Consider the following 6,291-nt stretch of genomic DNA (forward strand, 5'->3'; position numbering starts at 1 on the left):
GCAAAGAAGTCCTCCGAACATGGAATGAAGGGGTATATATCCAAACAAAACTATAATCCAAAGATCATCAAAACGAAACCCACGATAAAGATGCAAAAAACCAATCCAAAAACTCCATAAGTGGTAAAACGAAAAACCTTCTTCATAAAAGGAAAAGTGACGAGATTGTAGACTTTCACAAAACTAAATTGAAAGGTTTTAAAATAGTATATTGAGGATCCGATATTCAAATGATATAGAGACCTAATATTAGAACATAATACACAAGTTACTCCATTTATTGTCAATTGCTTTCGAGATGTAATTTTATATTTATCTAATATAGTATTATAGTCCTTAAAGTCAAAATGAATATTCGATCCAAATCGAAAAAGAAAAATTGATCAAAGAATTGTGAATCGTATTCAAATGGTCGAAAAACCTCACAAACTATATAAACTATATAGATTACTATTCTTAAAACCAATATTAAAACCATAAATGGAAGCATACCAGAAGGACAGATATCAGCCATTGTTTGGTTGAAGTTGAGGAATGGGAATTTGCCTTTCGATGTATTTGTTGAAGGATGTTGTGTTTGGATAAAGGTTTAATGTATTGAGTATTTATAGAGAATAATGTAATGGATGGCTTTCTATATTTCCAAGGACCTAAGGGCATGCCGCCCCGCCCCCACATTTTGACCATATAATAAACTTTGTATTATATAATAAGGTACGAACTTTTAGCAAGTTATTGTTATTTGCAAAAGAAAATGACGTGGGAGATAAGAATGAGGACAAAAGTATGAGTGAAAAAAAAAAGTCATAAGATGATAAGATTGATAGTATTTTTATTATTATTTTAGTTTCACATGATGGGGATGATTTAATTGCTTGTTGAATATGTGAAAAATTAAGGAAAAATGAATGGAGATTTTATTTGTTTATTATAACAAGTATTCTTATTCTAGAAAGATGGAGATTTGAAGCATACGATGAATTTAGATAGTTTCGCCTACATGAATAAAAAAAAAATAGTAATTCACTATTTACTGAGTTGAATTATGAAATTTAGAGTTAAATATGTTGATGTTAAAATATTTATGTTTGAGATGCAGGATTGTTTAGTTGAAATTAGAAGAAAGGAGATGGAATTTTTCGATAAATGTACAAGCAATTGTATAAGTACTATATCAGTTGAGCTACGTTCATGTTGACAATTTTTTTTCATAATTTTTAAAATCAATTTTATTTGAATTTTTACGTTTTTATATAGTTTAATCGACCGATTTATATGACCATTACATGTAATATGGTATCTTTCGTTATATGTCTTATATATGTATAAGTAATGATTGTATTTGGATATGTGATTTTTGAACGATATAATATAAACCGATTTTAAAAAAAAAAAAAATTAAAAATTCTTGAGGATACCTTCCCTATTTGTTGAATATTATGGTGGGTGGAGATAATAGAGAGGTACCTCTTTACATTCAACATTTTTGTTCGTTATTTTTCTTCCATGATATATCATTTTCATGTGTGGAAATTTTCCAAATTTGGATGCCTCAAAATTTTGATAAGGAGAATTTGGATTTTTCCCTAATTTCAATGAACTTTCAAGAAATCTCAAAATTTCGTTGAACTTTCAAGAAATCTCATGAAATTTCAATGAACTTTCAAAAAATCTCAAAATTTTCATCCATATCAATATCTTTATCGATATTTCAATAAAATCTAGATCTCGATACTTCCATTGATATTAATATGTGGAACCTTGATTTATTAGATCAAAAATGAAAAAATTAATTCACAATAAGAATGAAAATTCTTATTTCTTACATAGATATGGTGATGTCTCCTACCATATTTCCAATAGGCTAGAATATTTAACAAAAGAAAACTTTAGATTTAGATGAACTTTTTCTTTTGCATTTTTTTAATTTGTATTATTTAAATAACACATTTTAAGATAAAAGTAGTAGTTTGATCAAATTACTAAAAGTACAACTAAATTAATAAATCATGACAACAACTTCAAAGTTAGAGGTTCGATTCTCTCTCATCCTAAATATAGACATGTTTGTGGGATCGGTCAAAAATGACTTTTTCGTACCGTGTAGCATACCAGAAAACTTTTCTCCGACTCCCTTTCCTATTCGATGCCCTATAAGGCACAAATCGTAAAAAAAAAAAAAAAAAAAAGGATGAAAATGACATCTTTACCCATATGTTATCAATACATATACATGCATGTGATCTATCACAAATGAAATGCTTAAGGAGGTGACGTGGAATGTTGATATTTGCTTACTAGTATTCCAAAAAATATGTGACGTGGATTAAACTATTTGGTCAAACCATTTATATTTTATATTTAAAATAGGTGGCTTTAATTTTTTAAGTTATCCTCTTTCTATTTCACATGTGGTTTTTGAAGCCTCCTTATTCCAACTTGTTCCTATTGGATTAAATTTTTTAAAAATGTGTTCATATTGGGGATACCATCTCTACATTTATTAACTTTTAAATTAAGGTTTGTTGCCAATATAATATTCCATAATTAATTTATTCATTTCTTTAAAAAGCCCTCAAGAATCAAATTAGCTATAAATGTCATCTAGGTAATTATCAAAGCATCTCATTCAACCTTCAATAAAAGAAAAAGGGATTGAAGATGGCTGAAGAAAATATTCTTGCTTCAGGTTAGTAAGCCTCTTTCCCATTTGGGCTTTCTCAAATGTTTCTTTTTTATCCTTTTAATTTCCATAAGCATTTACTCTTGCACAATTCGATTTACTCAGGGAAATCCTCGTGGCCAGAACTCGTATTCATTGAATCTTCTATTGCAAAACATCTTATCGAGAGAGATAATCCTAATGTGACGGCGATCGTGTTATTAGCTGGATCTCCAGTTACTGAAGAATTCAGACCAAATCGAGTTCGAGTTTTTGTTAATATAAATAATAAGGTGATTGTAGTTCCCATAGTTGGTTGAAATAATTTGAAGTTCTATGTTTGAAACAATTAAAATGATGATTAAATAAAGTAGAAGTCTTAAATTTCTACCCTTTTAAATAATTTGAATGATATGTATGGTTTATTTGAATGCAAAAAGATTACTGATATATCTAAATAATTTTCTGGTCATGGGAGCAAACATCCTTTACTAGAATAAAACATTTATGTTGATTAATGTATAAGATAAGAATTCATAAACACATTTATATTTTGATTAAAGCTACTTTCTCTAGATCTATTTTTCAATTTAAAAGTTATGCACAATTAGTGATGGTCTAATTACCAACATTAAATCGTCAACATTAGTATAGCTCAATTGGTATGAAGTTATACTATCAACCTCGAAATTAGAGGTTCGATCTCCCACTATACATGTTAAAATATATATATATATATATAATAATACCAGCAGTAGATATGACATGGATAATTAAAAGAAGAAAATAAATGGCAATAATTCATCAATAGAAATTAAAGATAAAAAAAGATCACCCAAATATCACACTTCATTTGAAAATGTCGCTTAGGTCTAATTTTCTTTGCTCATATAACTACTACTCTCTCATTAAAATTCATTTAATTTTCCATACTAAATTCATATATTTGTGAAGATTTCAATTTATTCATACATATATATATATAACCATAATATCACTATTTCAACCATTAATTTGAAGCATTATTTAGTGGATAAGATATTAATTAATTTTTTTTCTCTCTTAAAAATATTAAGACGGACTAACTAATTATAATATCATTTATTCTCTATTTTTTTCCATTTAGATTTTCTTATGCATGCTTCTAGTATAATTTATATTAAAGCATGTTCAAATTTGAATTATCTACCATATCTAAAAAGTAGCTAAATATATTCAAGGGTTTTCAAGTTTTGTCAACTGTCTTATGTTGCTATAACCTCTCCTCTCATTGTAATCTATCTTCCTCGTGAATACAATGATCAGTTCATTCAAGGACCCTTTATCTTTCTAAGTGTTATAACTTGTCTTGAAGCTGATGTACTAAGTTGGAAGAGAGTTCAAACAAAATGCACAAAAAAGTCTTTTGAGACATCCAACTAGGTACATTGAGTTTGTTGCAACATTCAACAAAATGCACCAAAGTTGAAAGTGGGGAATGAAAGCTACCAACTAAAGTATATATAAGCTAGCCAAACACAAAAATTGAGAAGATTCGGCAAGTAAAAGTTAGCTCTAAATAATGCCTATTTACTTTAAGACCTAAGAGATTTTAGATAAGAAAATATATTTCTAGTACTACACAATTAAAGAGCTTCTGAACTAGGTTTGAACTAAGAGCTAAACAATGCCTAACTAGAGATTGGGACAACAAGGATAGATTTAACTAATGGGTCAAGGCCAAGAGTGAAGGGATCAAATCTTAGCGGAAGCACATTTGATCCCCTTTGCTTTGATTTTTGTTTAGATAAAAAATTTAGAAAATTTAAGAACGCTTGAAGAAAGATGAAGAAGAATACCTTTGAAGAAACATTTTTTTTTACAGCAATACTTCTCCAATGAGTTGATTTTCTCCTCTGTTGAGAATGCTTCCAAAAGGATTTCCTTGCTATGACTCTGGCAAGATACCGACTTGTGAGATTCCTCTTTTGAAAGAGGAAATTGAGAGGGAGAGCGATGTTTACTAAGAACCATTTCTTCGGTAGAAATTTTCAAAAAAAAAAGTGAGAGAGAGTGAAAATTTCGTTAGAATTTTTCAATAACCTTTATTAATATAGAGGGTTGGCAAAAATCTTCACGTGGTCGGGTCCCTGCCCCGATCGAGACGGGGAATCACCAGTTTGATCGGGATGGAGGTCAAACCAAAGATTCTTACCGGGTCCCCGGTCACGGACGAGCAGGGTATCCCTACCCCGTCCCCATCCCCAATTAATTTTTTTTATTTTTTTAATATATATATATATAATGGAGATGGGTCCTCGCGAGGATCTGTTTCCCCAGTAGGGAATCTCCACCTTCAATTGGCGTGGACAAGGGCGAGGATGGGAAAAATACCCCCATGGGGACAGGGACGGGGAGTGCCCCCTAGCCCAGCCCGGCCCCATTCTCTCTGTATTTAATGATAAAGAGAAAGAAAACCACCCACTCTCACACTTCCCTTCATCCGAGGAGTGATTTAGTTAATCAATTAATTAATTTTATAGTATCTAGTCTCATAGGAGACGAGCATAGCTACTCTTTATATTTGATTAAATAAATATTCGAACAAATTCAGATATATATTTTTCTCATAACCTATAGGTTTAATATGAAAATCTCATTCATAATAACTTTAAACTCATAGTTTTAATATGAATCTCATTGATATTATTTGTTACTCCCATGTTTTATATATTTGAATCATATTCATAATTAACCATATAATAATGTATCTATATATTTTTTATTTTATGTTAATTGTATCAGATATAATTAATATATATTCACTAAATTAATTTGAACATTTTAAATTATTCTTTCAAACATTTTGGTCCTTGTTGATCTGTTGTGAGCTAGCAGGACAACCTAATGGACCTACATATTATACGCTCCAATGGTTTAAGATTAATTAATTAACCAACATTCATTTAACTATGGGGCAAATCACTATAGACCCACAGTTGAACTCTTATGCACTGTAGAATATGTTACATCCATAGATATATCATTACACATAAGTCGATCCTTCACGAGTTGTTCGTAATTATAATTTGGTCAATTGTCTATTTTACCTCTGTAATTACCACTATCTCATTAAGTACCACTGATCCTCTAATGAACAATTTTTTTATAGTCCCCACCATAAACCAAGTCTCTCTTGCACTAATGAGAGTGTGGGACCCCATTATTCAAGTCCCACAATTAACATTTAAGAGAATTATTTATCTACCTATCTTATATGGGAAGAAATGAATTCCATCTCGTGAAATTGCGTTCCCAACTCCCTATTCGGTCATGTTCCTAAAATAGTAGACTTACTGAGTTGGCGACTCCGCCTACTCTCACCCATGCAAATCAAAGAACGAGCCCTCATAAGCAGGTGTTCATAATTAACTTAGAATTAAGATTGAGTTACATATATGTTAGGGTTAATGCCCTAAATCTAGTAGGGTCCTATAGTTTGTAATTATATTCTACAAATATCTTATATATTTAATAAAATATGTGATGTTTTATTCTACATTTAGTTGCATTAATCCACATATCAATAAACTAACATCCAAGATTATCTTGTAGCTTAAACATGTATATAGAGACATATGGGTGGATCA

This window comes from Benincasa hispida, chromosome 7, assembly GCF_027475165.1.
Source record: "Benincasa hispida cultivar pf3 chromosome 7, pf3_genome.v1.1, whole genome shotgun sequence".
Lineage (NCBI taxonomy): Eukaryota > Viridiplantae > Streptophyta > Magnoliopsida > Cucurbitales > Cucurbitaceae > Benincasa > Benincasa hispida.